This window comes from Tursiops truncatus, chromosome 4 (genome assembly GCF_011762595.2).
Source record: "Tursiops truncatus isolate mTurTru1 chromosome 4, mTurTru1.mat.Y, whole genome shotgun sequence".
Taxonomy (NCBI): domain Eukaryota; kingdom Metazoa; phylum Chordata; class Mammalia; order Artiodactyla; family Delphinidae; genus Tursiops; species Tursiops truncatus.
Genome location: NC_047037.1, coordinates 113,508,065 through 113,530,691, shown reverse-complemented (window position 1 = coordinate 113,530,691; position 22,627 = coordinate 113,508,065). Strand labels below are relative to the sequence as shown.

The following is a 22,627-nucleotide window of genomic DNA, read 5'->3' as shown; positions in this document are numbered from 1 at the left end:
AAGCAAATTAGCATAAATAAACCATGCATCCACAATTGAATTTCAATAATTTAAACATAAATCCTTTAGGCTTTGATACATCTTTTTTCCACATGGGCTTTTCTTTTGGATATTGGCACTCCTAGCATTCATTTAAAATTCATTTGCAAGTCACAGATATATAGGGTGCCTAGAAACCTCTCATAAACAATCCCCTTTGAGGTTATTGTTCCATAATTTAAGGAATTCTAATGAAAACATGGTTGGCAAGGGGTTTTCTGAGATAAAGGGTAAATATATCTGCCTATAAAAGGGACCAGCATTTTGAAGCACAAATCGTCAACTCTCCTACACATACCAATGCATAAGGGATGATCATCTATAATATGTATTTCTGTGATTAATAACAGGCAATGATGAATCACTGATATCCTGGTTCCTATGTTTTAGAAGAAGTCTTGAGAATTTTCAGAAAGTGTGTTGGCAGGAGAGCTTTTCTCTGGCCTGGTGTGAATTCTCCTCGATTATAATTTGGCAGCCAGAATTCATTGTGTGCTTTAAAAATAAATGAAAACTATATTGCAAATTATATTAATTTTAGTTTTTATAAGTACTCTAATTAAAATTTAAACATAGCAACAAATGGCACATGAAACATTTCAAAATACAGAATTAGGCTTTAAGTTGAATGTCAAGCTTTAGAAAGTTGAATGTGCCAGTTAGATTTGGTGCAAATGAAGATTAAGAACATAGTTCTTGCATGTTTCCTATCATGTCTTTTCCCAGTTCTTTACTTAGTTAAATAATGTAGCTGAAATCAGTTTGTACTCCTTGGAAACAACCAACAGACTAATCTTTTCTTTAAAAACACTCTAGAATGCTCAAATAAATACCACTTTCTAAATTAAACTTTCTTGACTCAGATTTAAAAAAACTGTGGATGTTTGGTGATCTATTTTTATGCTGGCTCACAAAGTGCCAAGTAATCTTGCTATCGCCAGAGTGACATCCTGCCACATTTTGATAGCATCATATTTGATAAGAACACTGAGTCAATTCTTCCCTGTGTATATACATTTAAATATATTTGTTTCTTAGAATTGTATGGATATCTGATATTACATTAAGTTATAGCATTGACCATATTGGCAAAAAGCCTCAATATTGAACTCAGTGGTTCAAAATATTATGATAATGCAAATAAGAATCCCTAATCATTGATGTTTGAAGATCGCTGCTGTATACTTACCAGTAGGACAAAAATTACATAAAAGATATAAGGATAGTTACTTACGATCGAAAAAGATGCAAATATTTAATGAAAATGTAGAGTTTGCTTTCTTTTTTTAAAATAGAGCTTGTATATCATGGTTGAAATTGATGAAGATATTTATTTTGTACTTTTTATGTAAAAAATATCATTTTATCTCTGTACATGTACGTTTTCAGTCTTCAGAAATTCCTCATTCTCTGTGTAAAAATTATGCATTAAGGCAATTATTTTATATCTTCTATTTAATATATACAGTAAACCAACAAATATTTACTGAGGACCTACTCAGCGCTAAGTGTTAGAAAGGTAACATTGAACAAGATTACCTCTTCTGCCTGTAAAAACTTGCAGTATAAACCTACAATGATATCTACATGATATTTCAGTTTCTCTAATAATTCCTAAAAATAATTCTGTAGCTGGAGGCTTTCCAGAAGCAGTGGGGAAAGCTACTGGTAAATTATAATAGAAAGATATAATGCATTTTGCAGGATGACATATTTACTTTATTGTATTTATTTTATGTTATATTTTTTAAAACATGGCACCATCCGCTGACAGAAGTGAATTTGTCAAACATTAACCTAAAGAGTATTTAGAAGTAACAGCTGAAGGATTAAGGAACATCAGGATTTAGTGAGGAAATAAGTATACACTGTGATTAGATCCTCTGCAGTGCACTATTCTTAGCCAGTCTCTTGCTACAAAATCACATTGGTAATTTTTTAGTGACATTTTTTATTGTCCTTGTACAAAAGAGAATAAAGTAGAAGAAAATAGAATCACAAGTGAAAAAATCCAAGTACTACTCAGATGTACGCTGTTGTTCTTTGCCTATTGGTTTTGGGTTCCCTAAATTACATATTAACAGAAAACTACCTTGTAGCAACATTAGATGCCCTCATGGGCCCTGCCTGACTTTACCTTTTTCATGTGGTTTCATTATTGCAAGAACTTTTCCTTATGGTTAACCAACAGCTTTTTCATCTTCTGAACAAGTTCTTAGAGCAGGAAGGTTTGAGTGCTATTTTTAGCATGCCTCTGTAAGCCGTGGAGAATGGCTTCTTTCCTGCTGTAAGACACTCTTCTCTGCGGAGAGTAGAAGGAAGTACTTAATTTTGAGCTTTTTATTTGGTTTAGTAATACTGCAAACATAGGGCAGGTGGCTATAATTTTACACCATGTGAGAGAAATAGCTTTTTCTTTCTCTCTCAACCTGATTGTTTTGCCATCCTAAACCCTAATATGAGGAATTAGAGCAATTGATATGTTAAATTGATGAACTAGCTTAAAAGACTCTTTGAAAAGGAATCTAAGCTTTCTATAATCAAAATACAAAATTGTTAAGGATGAGGAAAGATTTATAAATGTAGGGTTCAAGTTAATATAAAAGTGGTAGCATCATCCAGTAGTTACTCTGTTACAATTATATCTTTACCATAATTAATCACAGTTTTATTACCATAATTGTGCCTTATCTTTGTGAAAACATTTCACAGTTATCAATGAAATAAAGTCTTGCCACTCGGCAACTTTTAAATCAGAGCCCTTTCTTGTAGGGTAGAAGGTGTCTGTAAATGGCTTTGTCAGGCCAACTCAGGCATGAATAATCTTGTTGAAGTACCAAAATTGTGACTGGATAATTTCAACTATCCCTGAAGAATATTCATGAATCTGAGTCCTAGATACAGAAAAATAAAAGAAATCTAGCAACTTTACAAAGCTGTAACCAAAGTATAGATAATGTACTATGTGTAATTATAGCAAGTAATAAAATTTTCTCTTGGCTAGTTGACCAGTATCTTCTTTTTTACAGTTTCTATTCTTGTCTTTTCTCTTAGTTTCTAGTCTGCCCTAATGGTGTTTTTAAACTACTTTTATTTAAGTCTTGCTTCAAATGTTCAAAGCTTTTCATGCCTTAATTTCTACTGTTATTTGATGTGACAGTTCTTTTTTAATTTGCAACTTGGCCATAAAACATACTTTTTATAGGCATGATGTTTAATTTTTCTTCCTAAATGTATATAAGCACACAATGGAAAATTTTATATCATATTTGATAAGAAGCAAAGTAAATGACATTTTTGTAAAAAAAATAGTAACCACAAGTCATGAGATATACTTCTTAAATATTAAGGAAGAATAATAATTCTTTATAAAAATACTGTTAGGAAGCAAAACCAGTAAATAAAATGATCTAATTATTGAATGTACACAAGGTATCAATATCTTGGTGCTATATAAAAATTAATTTCACCAGCTATGATGGAGTAATGGTTAGGATTTATCCTCCCACCCTAAACAACGAGAAAACCAGATAAAATAAAGAAACAGTGGTTTTTCAAGTATTGAATAGCAGGCAGTTCAAGGCAGTGATGTCTGAGAAAGGGGAAACAAAAAAGATGAGCCTTTCAGTTGTTCTAGCTTTGTTTCTGGAGGTACTTTCTAGGTTACAAAGTAAGGAGGGGGAGCCCAAACAGGGCCTGGTCATCTCACTGAGATGTAAAACAGAGAGATCCCACACACTTTGGAGAGTAGGTGTATATAGAATTTGTAGGGTAAAGCACTGGAGAAGAAGCTGTGAGAGAGAGAGACAGAGAGAGACAGAGAGAGACAGAGAGAGGAAGAAAGAGAGAAGCTGCAGAGAAGCCCCCTCAAATCTTTGGCTGAGTTTTGATCAGTTCATAAATGGAAGGACACTACCCAATGGCAGAAATCTTGGCACTCACACAGAGCTGGGAAGTGTTTATGTTCCCACCAATGGATGGAATTCTCCGACAAGTATCACCTTAGTAGGGGGTATGAATTAACCTTACACTAAAACTTCTCTGAAGTTGTCCTAACAGAGGTTAGAAGCAAACCTCAAAAAGATTCAACTGGAAGAAACAACAGTGCGGTGTGAACATGGGGAAACAAAAGAAAACACGGAAGTATGCGACCATGAAGCGAATGGTTAGTCTCAGAGATCAGAGGCTTAAAGAAAAGGATAGATTAAAACCGAAAAAGAAAGAAAAGAAAGATCCCAGTGCACTCAAGGAAAGAGAAGTCCCCCAACACCCTTCCTGCTTATTCTTCCAATATAACACACAGCTGGGCCCACCTTACCACATCCTGGTCGATACCAACTTTATCAACTTTTCCATTAAAGCCAAACTGGACTTAGTGCAGTCAATGATGGACTGTCTGTATGCCAAGTGTATCCCTTGTATAACTGGCTGCGTAATGGCTGAAATTGAGAAATTGGGGCAGAAGTATCGAGTGGCTCTAAGGATTGCCAAGGATCCAAGATTTGAACGATTACCATGCACACACAAAGGAACCTATGCAGATGACTGCTTAGTACAAAGAGTAACTCAGATGCAGATTTGATGGCAGGAGCCAGAGCAGCCACCTTGAACCCAGAGATGGAAGCTTTAGGTTGAAGAGGACGACTTTGGACTGCTTACCTCTGAATTGTTCTATGAGTGAAAATGAACTTTTGTTTTGCTTAATCCACTGTACTTCAGTGTCTCATTGCTATAGCAGCTTGGACTACTTCCTAATTAATACATTTATTCTTTGATTTTAAAATCATTCCCAATTTTTCCTTGCTCAGAAAGCCTCTGTTTATTCTCTTTCAAAATCTTTGTGGTGGTATTCTTTTTGCATTTGATTGATAATGCTAATCTCCTTTTTATGCCCAGGTCTTTGAATACATTTGCCTGAAAATGGAGGCCCTTCCCCCAGGGGAGTGGGTATTTGTTGCTTTTGTTTGCTCACATCCTCTCCTCCTTTCTAACCGTACCCAGACTTTTTTCTTGGCATGTTACACTCAAATTATATGCAGTTGTATTAGGATTTAGATCAGAGTGCCCAGCCTTTTCACTATAGATGTTGAAGGGGAGAACTGGAGAATCCTTCCTCTTGTTAGGGGAAACACTGACTGAAACTGCCAGCCCTGGCCAGGCAACATAGTAACCACTTGCATGAGTTATCTTAAACAGGAGGTCCTGGTAAGCAACCACCAACCGGAAGAATTCGGGAAAGGTCAAAAGGAGAGAGGAGATGCCAATCCATATGTCCTTCCAACCTCCCAGAATCCTTGCTGGAACCCATTTTGGCCTGGCACTGCGCGAGCCACCAGGAGGGAGCCTGAGTCAGAAAGATTGGCCAGAGACAACCCGAAAACTAACCCCATTCCCATAAAACCCAAGACTGCAAGCCATGTGGCAGAGAGTCCTCCCAGGTTCCCTTACCCTCCTGCTCTCCACCTGAGTGCCGCTTCCCAATAAAGTCTTGTTTTGTCAGCCAAAAAAAAAAAAAAAAAAAAAGATTCAACTGATTCCCTCTAACTTAAATGCACACTACAACAAAATCTAACATTATTTAAAGGAATACAACAAAAATTTAGCAAGGAGTAATATAAAGTTCATAATGTTTATCATTCAATCAAAAATTACACAATATGAAAAAAGAGCAGGGAAATATTATCCACATCCAGAATAAGTATCAACCATTAGAAGCAGTCCTAGACATAGCAGAGGTAATATAACTAGCAGACAGTGAAGTAGAAACAGTTATTATAAATAGGTTCCATATGTTCTGGAAAGTAAAGAAAGCATGGTGAGGAGAGACCTGGAAGATACAAAAAGATACATCTTTTAGAGATAAAAAAATTATGATGTCTAAAATAAAAATATTATCTCCATAGTTTTTCCTCTTCCAGAATGTCATATAGTTGGAATCATACAGTGTGTAGCCTTTTCAAACGGGCTTCTTTCACTTAGTGATGTGGATTTAAGATCCGTCAATGTCTTTTTACTCCTTGATAGCTCACTTCTTTTTAGCGCTGAATAATATTCCACTGCCTGGCTGTTTATTTATCCTTTCACCTATTGAAGGACGTCTTGGTTGCTTCAAGTTTTGGCAATTATGAATAAAGCTGCTGTAAACATTCCTGTGCAGGTTTTTGTGTGAACCTAAGTTTCCAATTCCTTTGGGTATATACTAAGGATCGCGACTGCTAAATTATATGGTAAGAGTAAGTTAATTTTATAAAACATTGCCAACCTGTCCTCCAAAGTACCTGTATCATTTTGTATTCCCACCAGCAATGAATGAGAATTCCTGTTGCTCTACCTCTTTGCCAGCATTTGATGTTGTCAGTGTTCCAGATTTTAGCAATTCTAATAGATGTGTAGTGTTTAAACTTATTTTTTAATGTCTAATTGTCCCAACATGATTTGAAATGCCACCAGTGTGAAATGCCACCTTTTAATTAATTAATTAATTAATTAATTAATTAATTTATTTATACTGAAGTATGGTTGATTTACAATCTTATAATTAGTTTCAGGTGTACAGCATAGTGATTCAGTATTTTTACAACTTATACTTCATTAAAAATTATTATAAGATAATGACTATAATTTCCTGTGCTATACAATATATCTTTGTTGCTTATCTATTTTATACATGGTAGTTTGAATCTGTTAATCCCATACTCCTAATTTGCCCCTCCCCCTTTTCTTCTTCCCATGTGCTGTTCTGGAAAAGGTAAAACTATAGAGACAATAAAAAGACCAGTGACTTCCAGAGGTTAGGAGAGAGCAAGGGATGAATAGGTGGAGCACAGAGGATTTTTAAGGCAGTGAAAATACTCTGCATGATACCATAACCATGGATACATCTCATTATACATTTGTTAAAATCCATAGAACATACAATGAGAGTGAACCACAATGCAAACTGTGGACTTTGGTGATGATGATTTGCCAATGTAAGTTCATCAGTTTTAACAAATGTCCCACTGTGGGGGGGGGTATGTTGAATGTGAGAGACTGTGCATGCATGGGAGTAGCGGGTATATCAGAAATCTCTGTGCCTTACTCTCAACTTTGCTGAGAACCTAAAATAGCTCTGAAAAATAGTCTTAAAAAATAAGTTGAAAAACTCACGTGACAAAAAATAAAATGAAAAATGTACAATGAGATTGACAGCAAATTAGAAAAAAAGCAGAAGGAAAGATCAGCAAACTTGAAGACCTATAAAACGAAACTATGTTAGCAGGGTGATACCAAGAAATTTAGTATATATGTACTTAGAGTACTAGAAGTAGAGGAGAGAATAAAAGATGGAACAAATCTTTGAAAAAATAATAGCTAGACATTTTTCTAATTTAATGGAAACTGAACTGACAGATTGAAGGGATCTCAGCAAACCTAAAGCAGAATAGAACTAAAGAAAAGCATGCTGAGGCACATCATAATCAAATTGTTGAAAACCAATGATAAAGAAAAAATCTTGAAGGAAGTTAGAAGAAATAAATACCCAATATTTTAAAAGGAACAAAGATAATAATGAGACTAAATTCTCTCCGGAAACTATGCAAGCTGTGTAACAGTGGAATGGCTTCTTTAAATTACTGAAAGAAAAAAACAAAAAAACAAAAAACTAAGGCTTCTTTACCCAGTCAGTTTTGGAAAAGAGCAAAGATGGAGGACTCACATACCTCATTTCCAATCTTATTGTAAAGCTACAGTAACCAAGACTGTGTGATATTGACTTGATAGACATAAAGAAAAATGGAATAGAATAGAGTCCAGACATAAATCCGCATATATATGGGAAGTTGATTTTTTTATAAATATGGGAAGGTAATTTGATGTAGGAAAGGATAGTCTTTCAACAAATAGTGCTGCAATATGAAAATAAAAATTAATTAATTAAAAGTATCCAAAGAAACTTTACCATTACCAGGTGCCTCATATAAGTATTAACTCAATATGGATCCTAGCTTAAATGAAAGAGCTTAACACTGTAACATGTATTCTAAAAATACATAGGAGAAAATCAAGTGACCTCGAAGTAAACAAAGATTTCTTATAAGCCATCCAAAAAAAAAAAGGTTAGAATTCATCAAAATTAAAAACCTTTGCTCTTCAAAAGACTATTTTTAAAACAGATCTCTAAAAAGGGACTTACATACAGAATATGTAAAGAACACTTACATCTTAATAGGAAGAAAACATGCAACTCAAAAAACTTCTTAAAATTTGAATAGGCACTTCACCAATGAATAAATATTCATGGCAAATAAGCACACAGAAAAGTGCTCATTGTTATTTGTTATTATAGGATGTGCTAACTAAACCACAATAAGTTATGCTACAAACAAACTAGATTAGCTAAAATTAAAAAGACTGACAATATCAAATGTTGTTGAGAATTTGGAGCAACTGGAACTCTCATACATTGTTGGAAAGGCAAATGGCACAGTTTGGAAATTTGGAAATTTCTCATAAAGCTAAGTACACAATTACCATATGATTCAAATTTTCAATTCCTAGATACTTACCCATGAGAAATGATGATATATCTCTACACAAATACTTATTTGTGAATGTTGTAATAGCACCTTTAGTAATCATAGTAAACATCTGGAAATAACCCAAGTATCTATAAATTGGTGAATAAATAAGCAAATTGTCTTATATCCATAAAATGGAATACTACATAGTAATAAAAAGAATGAACTACTAGTACAGAACAATAACATGAAGAACTCTTAAAAACATACTAAATAAAAGAAGTGGATTCAAACAATTATATGCTTCATGGTTTGATTTATATAAACTTTTTGAAGAGGTAAAAGACTGTATTGATGGAAAGGTGAACAATAATTTCAGAGATGGGTTTGGGGGAAGAGAATAACTGCAAAGATCAGAGGGAATTTTTGGTGTTATGGAAATGCTCTTTATCACAATTGCAGCATGAGTGTGGTAGTAATTACATGACTATGTACGTATTTCAAGACCCATCCAATTCTTTATTTGACTTGGTCACATGAAATTATATCCAAATAAGTTTTAAAAATATTATTTCACTTTGATGTAAACATCATCTAAATAATTTGACATTAAAATTTTTTTTCCATAAATTAAAGCTATACTGAGTTTACTGATAAAGTTATTATTGTAATCATTTATAGCCCTAATATAATTCTGGCTTCGTGTGAGTTGACTTTACCTCTAGTTTCTCTATAAGCATTTAAGTAGAATAAAGTGAAGCATAAATTTTTAACCAAAATTAAACACCTTTTTTTTCCCAAGAAACATTTATCACACAAATGCATATAAAATACATGCATTTTACATCCAAGTTTGCATATAAAGTGTTGTGGGAAAATTAGGAAGCATATGGTCTTTTTTTTCTTTTTTATTATCTAAGAAGCACTAAAGCCAAATAACTTGGCAGGATTCTTCTGTTTTAGTCTTTCAAATGGCTTTATTTTCTGGCAGATGGGGAATGTTAGCTACCTATTAAAATTATACTTACATATATTGTTAGAATGTTTTATATTTCATGAAAATAAAATTTTTAGAATTGTCATTTAAAACTAGCAAAACCTATCTGTCATAAGGTTGAGAAACAACTGTACCTGTCACTTCCCAACCACTTTGAAATATGTTGCAACATGGATGGCTACCTAATGAATATTCTGCGATTGAGTTTCATTTTAATGATATTTTCAAAAATTCTCCATCTTTAAAAATAAAAGAATATCATAGGCTAGGGATTGAAATAGATGAGGAGAATGAATTTCAAGATGTAGCATCTCTTCCAAACTGTTTTGGGAAAATAGATGTGGTAAAGCATTATCATATACTTTTTAGTAAGTAATTTTCCCCCTCCATGAACAATTTAAAAATCAGTACTTATAATGGATAGTCTTCAAGCATTGTTTTATGGATTAATAAACTGATTCACAGAGATGAATTTAAAGTCACTGTGACGCAGTCTATGAACAGTAGACAGTCAAAATATTCTTCTGTTTTAGATTAGAATGAAAAGAAAGATTGATTTAAAAATAAAAATCAGATATCTGTATTTGTTCATCAGGATTTGGTACTAAGAATTTGAAAAAGTGAAGGATTCTTTTATATATGTAAAAAACCATATTGTATTGACATGGATTTTTAAAATTAGCTATCTGAATCACTGATACTTCCGTTAGATTTACATTGCAGTTAGAGAAGTTACTGAAGCATTTGTTAAGGAACATTTTTAAATTGTAAAATTTCCTATTTGAAATGTGAAAATATATCACATAATTCAATAGATATACACATGCATGCATATATAATTGACCTGGAACACTTGATTTGTCTTGAGGACAAATCTTTCAGACACAGTTTTGAGGAGACATCCTGTGTGGTGAGACAATTTGTATAAACTTGAAGTCAAACTAAATATTCTGTCATTCAAAACTATCATATGGGGCTTCCCTGGTGGCGCAGTGGTTGAGAGCCCGCCTGCCGATGCAGGGGACTCGGGTTCGTGCCCCGGTCCGGGAAGATCCCACATGCAGCGGAGCGGCTAGGCCCGTGAGCCATGGCCGCTGAGCCTGCGCGTCCGGAGCCTGTGCTCTTCAACGAGAAACGCCACAACAGTGAGAGGTCCGCGTACCGCAAAAAAAAAAAAAAAACCCAAAAAAACCCCCAAAACCATCATATGTCAAAACCTTTTTAGATAAAACTTTAGATAGAACATCAGCATTTCATGTCTGATCACTGAGGAACTTGAGTGTATGCAAAGAACTTACTGAAATAAAATGAGCACATTGTCTGAAAAATCACTACTTCTGGCTAAAGATATTTCTCTTCTATTTCTCTCTCCAGTAGAGTTGCTCTGCACCTATAGCTTATTCTTTTTTAAACTTTTTTTTTTTTTAAATTTTTGGCTGCGTTGGGTCTGCGTTGTGTTCGAGCTTTCTCTAGTTGCGGCGAGTGGGGGCTACTCTTCATTGCAGTGTGCGGGCTTGTCATTGTGGTGGCTTCTCTTGTTGAGGAGCCTGGGCTCTAGGCACACGGGCTTCAGTAGTTGTGGCATGCGGGATCAGTAGTTGTGGCTCGTGGGCTCTAGAGCGCAGGCTCAGTAGTTGTGGCGCATAGGCTTAGTTGCTCCGCGGCATGTGGGGATCTTCCCACACCAGGGTTTGAACCCATGTCCCCTGCATTGGCAGGCAGATTCTTACCACTGAGCCACCAGGGAAGTCCAGTTTATTCTTATAATATGTACAACTAGTGAAGAAATATAAAGTTTGGAAAAAAAATAGCTGGTATATAAATGCAAATATCTTCAAGTTTTTTTCATGCATCTCTTCTTTATCCTGTTTTATTCTTCTTTCAGTAAATAATAGGTTTTTCTCTTCACATTGCAGTACTGAAATTATGGTGTTAAGCCATATATCAAAATAATAGATAAAGTTTTATAGTATCAATTGCAAAAATTATTGGTGCAAGAGTGCCAGGACCACAGTGTGGTGTACAATATGATAAAAGATTATATATCCTAAAAATTATTTTTCTTAATTCGTCTCTAGATGAAACACAAGAAGTGATGTGGTATTTGGAAAGGATATTTTAAGTTACCCTTGTTTTTAGGGGTTTTTGACTTTGTCTACATGAAGCTCTTAAAGCAAACTGAAGCATGCAGTTTCTACATGGTGGCATCTAATTGTTTTCCCCTTATATGAGGTGCTATCAAAATACTCTATGAGTTGAGCAAACGTACTTGTGTGCTAGTGATGCATTATGTAATTTAGATTGATTTTACGATCTATGGAGAGGTTGCAAAAATTCCTAAACACACTATAAAAAGTTGTGCATATTCCTCTCCACTCTTTCTACACATTTTAACTGTATTCATGATTTTCTAGGTATGTCCTTCCATGTTAATAGTTAATAGATTTTATTTTAAAACCTCTCTGATATCAGTAGCATAGTGTTTCTCACTTTTTTTCATTATTGCCCCTTATAGGAGCTTTTTCAACATTTTTTCCTAATTGCTATCCCCATGAAATTTTAATACTACCGATGAAGTCTATATTTGTTTATGTACTGTATGCATGTCTGTGCTTTTATATATAAAAAGCACATTTGCACCCAACCTTGCAATGAGAATCTATTTGTCCCCTTGGGGTTGACATTGCTCCAATGACCCCGTTCAGAATACATACTCTGTCAGTATAAGATCACCTATAGTTAAGGTACATTCTCATGCATAAGGATTGCTTTGCTATTCTTTATTATCTCTCCTGATCTTCACCTGGAAAAGCTTCAATAATTGTACCATTCAGAGGAATGCAATTTTCTTTGCCCATTTCAGAGAGAACAGGGAGGATGGGAAGAGATGAGAATAAAATTTTCCCTTTAAACAAAGAGTTTAGATTTTGATTCTCATAACTGACATAGTTAGAGTTAATATTTGTTCCATGAGTGAAAGGCCATGTAAACCTATGGAAAAAGCCCTGCTGACAGATTGAGGTTGTCTGTCATGAACAACTCCATTAGCTCCTGTAGAATCCCATGATGTTAAATGGTGGTATGAGTATCCTACATCCAACTCTAGCCTTCCTGATAGCACTTCAACTGATGTCACTCCAAAATCCTATAAATAATTGTGTGTTCAGGGTTTATATCCTGAGCTGAAGGATAGTTTTACTAGGAAATAAATATAATGTAAAAACATATATACTAATTTTACAAATTAGAATAATTTATACAAGTGGATACATGAATGATTGGAATTTATGAATTATTATTACATATATTAAGTGCATACTGGAAGCCAGGTACAGTGCTATAAACTTTATATACATTTTCTAATTCTATCTTCACAATAAGCTTATAGAGTAGACACTTTGTATTATCCCTTGTTTCTCGAAAAGTGAAATAATATCCAAACTGTATTTTTAAAGCTGGTTTTAATAGCTAATTTTATTGATGGTTATAATTAAGGATTATACAAATAAGAGTTGACTAATTTGTGTTTTACCCTTTTTTTTTTGGTGTCATTCTACCTTCCCTGTTGTGGAGATGTCAGCAATAAGTATAAAAGCAAAATAGCCACTAGGAGTAAAAAAAGACAAGAAACATGACAAACTCAGAACTTATGAATTGGCAGTTTTGAAACTACAATTGTCATTATGATAATCATGAAAACAGCTGGCATTAGTTAACTATTGACTAAATCATCATCACAGTCATAGCAGCATTTTATCTTACTGAGAAGATGAAAGTTTAGAGACCCTAATCATATTCCTTAGACTCCAGACACCAGTATTTTATTAGAGATGCTCCTGATTATTTGTTGGTGTGAGAAGTGTGGATGATAATTAAACAGTGCTCTATGAAAATTGAAAACGTCTTATAAGTTACCACAATATAAAATGAATGGAGTGCTCCACTTATTTTTTAAATGCTTAAATTTTCAGAACCTTGTATATTTTCTGAGTATAATTGTCCTCAATAACAAACTTAATTCTTTTGGGTTTAATAAAATGTACTTTTCGTATGAAAATTTTCAGTAACTTAATGATGGCATTGCTTATATAGGAAACATTATGCAAATGATTGCAATGAAGTCTATGAGTTTAGTTAAGCTGGAGAAAAAGTTTGTAATTAACAAATTAGCATTTGAAAAAGACATTTTGAATATGCATAGTAGAAAATTCTACTTAACTTGTGGGGTGTGTTCATAATGATTATTTCAGAATTCATGCATATGCATTTTTTAACGTGCAAAAAACAGTTGAAACCTTAGTGGACCAATCCAGACCTGACTAATTTTTTCTTTTTTTCAGTTAAATGACTAACATTATAAGTAAGGCAAAATGAATACACATGTTAACATTTGGAGTCTTCTTTCCTTCTCTTTTTGATGTAGTATTTTCTTAAATATTAATAACACAGAATTAAATACTTTCTACTTATTATGGCTTCAGTGTGGATGAAAATAACAACATTAAGAAAAAACAGTCTTGGTATCTGCCTTTTCCTATGAAGTATATGCCATGCTATGCATTAGAATGTTGTGGTTAGGGCTTAATTTGTTTTGTATGTTAAATTGTGCTTTTGGGGGTTGTTCAGATTTTGGTGTCACACTCACAGACATTCAATTATTAATGGAGAGTGAAAGACTATCATGTGATTACTTCAAAAAATGCTATATATTTGCTTCAAATAGTATAAATATATTTGCTTCAATATAGTGTAAAGTATGTTTTCTTAGGTATTAATATAAGTAGGTTATGACCTTCTATTTAAGAGACTATTAATTCTTGATTAACTATTAGATATGATCTCAAATCTTTAAGCATTGAAGGTTGTTCTTCAGTACAAAGTATCTCTCTTGCTCACTCTTCCTGAGATGTTCCATTCTCATCTGGTTTCTATACTGTTTCTTATGTTTCCCATAAATGCATGATCGTTAAACATTTCTCTGCTACCACCCACATATTTGGGGAAACAAATTTTCTGTCATAAAACCTTATGCAACTTGCTTAGGCCACAGTAATATTTTCTGTTGCTGAATTCATACAATATTTATGGTTGGTTTATTACATTCCCTACAAATCGGTTATATAACTATAGCTGATTTAAATCTATAGTTGATAAATATGTGAATGCTTTGTCTTTCCAGTTAGAGAAGAGAAATCATGTCTTCTGTTGGTTTGGTTAACCCCATAAAATCTAGTAAGCAGCTAAAGACAGGACAGATTTGGCTTTACTTGGATTATGGAAAGGATAGGTACTTCTTTCTAATGAACTATAAGTTCATTATCTTATAATCAAAAGGAATGATGAGACTTACAGAACTATAAAATGAGTGAAATGTTTTTTCCCACACCAGTTTGATTATAACCCAACAATAGAAAATAAGATAATTTTAAGCAATCTCATGAAATCCCTGACAACAATATGATTCCATGTATTATAGGTTCTTTCATTTCCTTTGTTTGTTGTGACTCTTTTTTTTTCAGTACATTGATCGTCTGTCTAGTGCCAGGCACTCTTCTGTGCACGGATCACATAAAACCAATCAAAATCTAGGTTGGAAAAACTAAGCAACTAAGAGTCAAAACAAAGTCATGCCTAACATTAGCTTCAGGGACTAAGCAAGTGACACTGAAGTAGAACAGGAACATAGGGATGAGAAGTATTCCAGTTATAGAGAACAGAATATGCAATGGCATGAGAGAATAAATTTTTCTGGGGAAATCAAGTGGAATGTAAAGCTATCTGTATTATCGGGTGTTGGGTTATCAGGGTGTTAGGGGCCATGCTTATACTTTCGCATGCTAGTAAATCATAACCTACTCAAAAAAGCAGCCATTCAATGGTTGAATATTCATCCCTAGCTGAAGACACTTGCATTTGTTCATTTTCCTCATAAGCGTGACTTCAGTTGACAGTGGATGAGTCCCAAAGCTGTACTCTGTGTCTTGAATTGCCCAGACTATATTTGGCCTTTAGGATGGTTTCCTAAGAAAACTTCAATCTTTCTTTCTTCTCTTAAATTCTAGACTTTAACTTAAAAAAAAATTGTATTTTCCAAAAACAAAAGAGCAAAAGTTTTTCTTATAGACAGTTTTAGTACAAAATTTTTCTGACTTCAATTTAGCAAGTCTCCAGCTAGACAATAACTCTTCTAAGCCTCTATATTAAGATTTTACTTTGCATTAAATAGAATTAAAGATAAAGAAAAAATACTAGAAATAAATAAAATAAAGAAAATTTAGAAATAAAGAATAAAATTTGAATAAAAATAAAATTTAGAAATAAAGAAAAAAAAGTACTAGAAATATCCTTAGAAGTGCATATATTTTGCAAGCTTTTAGAGTCAACTATTGGAGTTCTTTATATTTCTACTGGTTTTTTCCTCCACCTTTTTATGACTGATTTTTAAAATAACCGATTTAAGACATGAAAATATAATTTTTAATATAATTTATAGGGATGTATAGACTATAATATGGTTGTTGAATGATAACTAACTGGCATTATAGATGAAATTTTACTGTGTTCAGAATGACAAGACTTATTCCCTGGGCTGCTTCCTTTAGAGATTCTATCCTTCAATCTTTAATATTTACCATGCTTCCACAATTATTACTATAGATAGAAAATAGATCTTAATTATTCTACCTGTAAACTAGAAACACAACCTTTGTATTAAAGGAAAAAAGAAACAAATGTGGTATTCACAAAGCTATCTACAACCATTCATACCTTATAAAATGTAAGGTTATTGTCAGATAAATTCTCAATGCACTTAGCAAAACACTATCTCTATACAGATAAGGACATAAACTCTCACACATTTTATTATAAGTATAATTTGATCTGAGTCATTGTTAGGCTCAGAGCATAATATGATAATCAGAAAAATTGGGGGTCTAATCAAATAATTTATAAATTAGCTATTAAGTTATTATTTAATTAGAGTGAATGATTTACTAGCATATGAAGAAAAGTCTTTATATATTAAATGAAACATGATAAATATCTAAAGTTTTGAACTTTTCATTAAACAACTGATGTTGGCATAAAAAGCCTTCTGCTTTTTTTTAGTTGCTTTTGTAAACTTGAGAATCTAAATGACAATGCTGGCAGACTGAAATATTTTCTTTAAACTTTTAAAAAGCATTATTAATATAACCTCTACTAGATATTAAAATTTTCATCCATCCTGCAAATCATTGGTGAGTTCATTTGGTCTGTATCTAGAACAACCAAAATAACATGTAAAATATATGTATCGAAAAGGGAAATGAAAATGCATGAAGATATCTAATTGTATATACTGTGAAGCTGGAGAATTAAAGATGATAACCCCTTTTTACCAGTCAGCCAAGCGTGAAAGAGCAAAAGAGATTCAAAACTTCATTAATTGCTCTCACACAACATTACAGGCCACCTGCACTTGAAAGAATTTACATTGGAGCAGATGGATTGCTGAATGCAGTATCAAAGATTTTCAGAATGTTTGTTTTAAAAATAAACTGGATTCTAAGACAAGGACAAGCAAAGCATACAATTTACAAAGATGACAGAGCTTTTATTATTGGGACTCTTTAAAAAATATGAGTAAGGGCACATTTTTATCTCTAAGTTAAAAATACACATACCAACCACTCTTAAAAATGGTAAAAGTTAAATATTTAAATTTACGAATGACAATATGTTCATGCATTTTAATTTTGCTGTATTCATTTGGGGCTATTGAACCTACCTGACTGGTTTCCTTTACTAACTCCTAGATCCATGAAACCCAGGCTTTGCCTACATTACATAATGTAATATTTTTACAGCTCTGATTATTCAGGCCTCTGAATAAAGTTTGTTCCATATGTAAAGTAAGAGAGGAAAAGTTAAGGTTAACTTTTTGTTGAGGAAACTCATTTTCACTTGTCATTTGATTCTGCCTTTAGCTCTGCATTTGCACTAACTAGCTTACTTATGCTTCTGGGTTCTGCTGTATTATGCTTTTGCAACATACTTTAACTTTTATATCTTGCAAGTATTTCTACAGCTTCACCCATGAATTAAGTTTTACCTGGAATTTGCATTATGGTATTTTCAAGCATTCTATGACCATTGATTCTAAGAAGTCAGCAAACTACAGCTAGTGGGCTGAATCTGACCAAGTGCCTGTTTTTGGAAATAAGGTCCGATTGTAACACAGCCGTGCCCATTAATTTACTTACTGTCTATGGCTGCTTTTGTGCTGTGACAGTAAAGCAGTGTAGTCATAACAGAGACCATATTGCCCATAAAGTCTAAAATATAATATTTACTATCTAGCTCTTTATGGGAGAAGTTTACCAACTCAGATATACTAGTACACTGTGTGACCTCAGGCAAGTTTTCTTACCTCTCTGGGCTTTAGTTTCCTCATCTGTAAAATAAGAATAATGATGGTACCTACTTCACATGGTTTTTATGATGATTAAGTGAAATAATACAAGCTTTCAGGAAAAGACCTGACCCATAGTGTCAGCATCAGCGTCATATTTTCTAAGGAATAATGCTAGGTCATGAAAGTGGAGAAATAGACTTTAAACTATATTATTGTAGTTTTTTTTTTTCCATTTTCTCTATTTAAATAATAATGGAGATAATGTGGTCCTGTATTATGATCATGGACTTTGAAGGTGGAAGCTCTGACTGTGAATAACAATTAACTCCTTACTTGCTGTTTAAAGAAGACCTTCAGTAAGTTATTGCAAACTCTCTAATCTGCACTTCCTTATCTGTAAAATAATAATAATAGTAATAATGTAATAATCACATCTTCTAATAGGTTATTAGTTTATTGTAAAGGGCAAATGAAATAAGAAATATGAAGCAGTGTAAATTGTAACGTGCAATACAATTCATAGGTTTTAATGCCTAATTAACCTTACCTTGCTTCCGTGCTTTGTACTTTGGGGTAGTGAGTATGTGTAATTATTTAGCCGAAGAGCTCAAGGTTAACCTTTTTGCGTCAAGGGTTGCCACATGCATCAACACGGATGAACCTTATAGACATAATGAGGGAAAAAAGCCAGATCCAGAAAAACACACGTGATATGATCCTCTCTAGTTAATCTTCCACAACTAGCAAAACTAATCTTTGGTGATGGAAAAGAATATTGGTTACCTTTTGGGAGTGTGAATGTGGGGGAAAGATCTTTTGGGAGGCTAGTGATATTATAGATCTTCATTTATGTATCGGTATAGGTTACGTGGATATATTCGCTTTGTATATCTTTATTCACATGAGTAATTTTGACTTGTGCACTTAACTGTAGGTGTATTAATACTTGAGATTTAAAATAACTATAAGAAAAATAAAAGAAAAAGAAAGGAGAGAAACCAAATAAGTACAACCACTTGTCCTGCTTTCAGAATCATAAAAAAAAAATGTCTTCTGCCATCTGATACATTCACCTCATTCCAGCACTTACACACTCACACCCACATTTCTCTCCACAGCCACACAGAGTTCGTCAACACACGTGCATGCACACACACACACACACACACACACACACACACACGCACACACAAATCTCTGTAATCAAGTGGGACTCTGCTTTGGCCAACCTTGTCTTCATATGGTGCTTCAAATACGTGATTTTTGACAGAATTGCCCTTTTATTTTTCTCTCTCTATAAATCCTACAATGTCCAGTTTTACCTGAAGTCTTTTCTTAACTATCTAAGGCATTATGACCTTCATGGGGCTCCTAGACCACTTTCACTCCATGTCATACACTCATTATGCTACTTTCCAAACTTTTGTTTGAATTTTATTTTTTTATGTACACATCACTTATTTTCCCAAAATATATGTTCCATGAAGATAAGACAAAAAAGGTCTTAAATCAAGAGCTGGGTTTATAGTGGAAATCAAATGTGATTTTAATATATAGATTTTATTTATTTTTAAAACAAAATGCTCTATTAGTACAAAACCAAAAAGTAAAAAAGCTATTAAAGGAAATCAAGTCTCTTTCTCACCCTAACCCCGAAGCATCCCGTTCCTTTCTCAGAAGTAACAAATGTTGCTGCTTTTCTTGTATAAACTTCCATTAATATATGTAAATAATCTCTGCATATTCATATATAGCTTTGTGCTTTACAAAAATGGTAGCATGTTGTAGATATTATACTATGTTTCATTAAGTGAATCATGTATCTTGAAGATATTCCATTTTGATAAATAACGTGAATTCAAAATACCCAAAGAAGTTATGGAAGTTATAGAAATATGAAATTATGGGGCAATGCCATTTTTTAACTGAATAACTTTGCAAATACTCTGCAATTGTCTTCTTGACATCATGAGTATAGACTATTCTGATAATTATTTTTGTAACTTTGAGAGGAATTTTTTAAAATGATGTTTATGTCTTGAACTATGCTAAAAATTGTTTTTCCACTTTGTCTTTGTGGTTTTCCCTTATCCTTCACATAAGTGTATTGAGTAAATATTTAGTCTATTGTTCTTGAAGTCTACTCTGAAAAGTATGTGAGGCATTCCCAATTTTTTCTTATTTATTTGTTGCATTCTAGCCAGGAGTTTGTTTAAATTATAGTTCAGAACTTTGGATCATACCAGATGTTGAGTAATATGCCACTAAGATATAAGTGCAAATGGTTTCACTCTTGATTCCTTTGTACAAGTGAACGACAACTTGGAATTCTAAACAGATTAAAAATAGACGTTGCTGTTCATTTGGGTTCTCTTAGAAAGGAAGGCTGTTTTTGACAAATTCCGCTGCTTATTAGACAAAGTGCAAAAGCATTCCATCTGGAGTTCATAAGCCATTGTTTTATGGAATTGATTCATCATACAATCCCTTCTACTCTTGAAATAAACCCAGGAGAATTTGTTAAGATGCTATATGCACACTAGCACACATTCTCCCATCCACATGAACACCCACAAACTCCTCTATGCATACATGCTCTCTTTAGAGATGTGTGCCCTCACAAAACATCTTATAAAGTGGAATTGCAACATGCTTTTCAAATTGGCAGACATTGTTTTAACATTATCTTTTAATAGATTTATGGATCTAGCTGCAGGAATTATTCTTATTCCTTAAAACCAATAATCCCTTATTTCCTTAATTTAAAACACTTCTGTGGTACATTTTCTTTTAGTTGAAAAAATAAAGCTGAAATTATTTTTGAAACCCACCATCCCCAGATACTTCCCAGTTTATTTTCCTTCCTCAAATATTGAAGCAATGCTATGTCTTGCACATGTTTAAGGCTATCATAATCCAAATTGTTCATTCTGTGAGAATAAAATTTAAGGAAACATTCAGCAAGTGACTATACGTGTAAGAGATGGATTTTTCGAGGATTTTAGATATTTGAGAGGAGCCACTCATAGATTCTGCTTTCAAAATTTCTTAGGATGCCATCTTAAAAGATGACTGAAATTCAGATCAGTGAAGTGCTTTGGTGTCTTGTTTTTTTCTTTTGCAGATTGTAATCCACATGTTCAGAAGGCCTCTCCCTAGAGTGTAATTTAACTTAATTGACAGTCATTGTTCCTTGAAAACTTTGAATTAAATTAACATAAGCATGAATGAAATAGGTCAAATAACCACATACAGTCTTTATTATTATTTTTTCCTTTAGGATTAGTGACAATATTATGTATAAAATTGACATTTGGCTATTAGATCCTCATTGAATCGTTCCAAATTTGATTAAAACTGGATATCTTGGTGTACAGTAATTTAGCTTCATGAGAAACTGTTAGGTTTTCCATCTAATTCTTGGGTTTATTGAAGAACAGGGTATTTTATGTGTGTAGTGATGAATTTTGTTCTTTCTCTTTTTCACACTAAGATCAAATACAGACTGCAAAACTGACTGAGCGTGAAATTGTTTCTAGAAATTGTGGAGCTAGTTTAGATGGCAAGAATCAGATGAACAGTTGTTAGTAAAAATGTGTGTACGGAAAGGATGATGGTAATGGATAGGGAAGTTTAAAAGTAGAGAAATATTAGCATAAAGCAAAAATATTCAAGTGGCAAACATTTCAGTAGAGCATTTACATGCCAGCATCCTTAAAAGCATATAAGTTTTTGGAAAACATTTTTTTTTTTATTTTTCTGTCTTGTTTTTCACAGGAAGAAGACTGGTATGGGTTTTGGGTCTTCCAGTAACTGCCACTGCAAAAGCAATTAGACTTCATTATGGCTGTGCTTATGCAATACTAATTAACATGCCTGATGTTCTGTTTTCCTTATTTGACCATGTGACAGCCCACAGGTCTGACACCCTCTGTGAACCAACAGCTGAGGAAATTTCAATGTGGCAGATTTTTTACAAAATACACCCCCAAAAAAATGTAATCACACTTTTCTGAACAACTGCATTAACAGAATGTGTTACAGCAGATCTACAATTAGTAGATTGCATACATTTGTACTGGCGAAAAAAATAAAGGAGACTAGAGATGATTTAAGCCAATGCATGCAAATGATTATACCTTGTGTCCAGAATTGAAAAGTGCAATAACACTGTATTATATTATCACAGAGAATATCATTTTACCAGTGAAATCAGATCTAGCAAAAGTATCACTAAAGATTAGAAGCAAAGTTGTCAATATATTTATAGCACCATTATGGACCTCTATGATGTCCAGCTGATTTATTGAATCTATACATGTGATGAATTTAAGAGTCTAGACATAGGCAAATTCTGTTTTAGTTTGTTTGTTTCTGTTGTTGTTGTGGGACTGGGGATAGTCTTGTTAATAAAATTAGATACCGTATAGTTACTGACTACATAGATTGTAAAGTCTAGTTTGGAGTTTGGGACAGAGACTGTAGCCCCAACCAATAAATATAAAATTAACACTGCAATACGAAGGAAGGTGCTTGATGCTGTAAAATTGTAAATAGAGGTATTTGGCCAGATTGTGAATTGTGGAAGTTTTTCTTAGGAAGTGAAAATTTGTAGAGACCTGAAGTCAAATTGGAGGTTAAGCAGATGAGCTGAGGAAATTAGAACACTGGGTCACACACTTTGCTGCACAT

The 22,627-nt window shown here is 33.4% G+C and overlaps 1 long non-coding RNA gene across 2 annotated transcripts in view; it reads left to right on the top strand.

Annotated features, from left to right (window-relative positions):
* LOC141278495 (uncharacterized) overlaps nucleotides 1-22,627 on the top strand; it is a 61,289-nt gene that overhangs the window by 31,882 nt on the left and 6,780 nt on the right. Inside the window, exon 3 of one of the 2 annotated variants that reach the window (XR_012331255.1) lies at nucleotides 21,713-22,011. The exons of the other annotated variant lie outside the window; for it this stretch is intronic. This is a non-coding gene — a long non-coding RNA (uncharacterized lncRNA). Of the gene's footprint in view, nucleotides 1-21,712; nucleotides 22,012-22,627 lie in introns of those variants that run through there. 2 annotated transcript variants of the gene reach the window in all.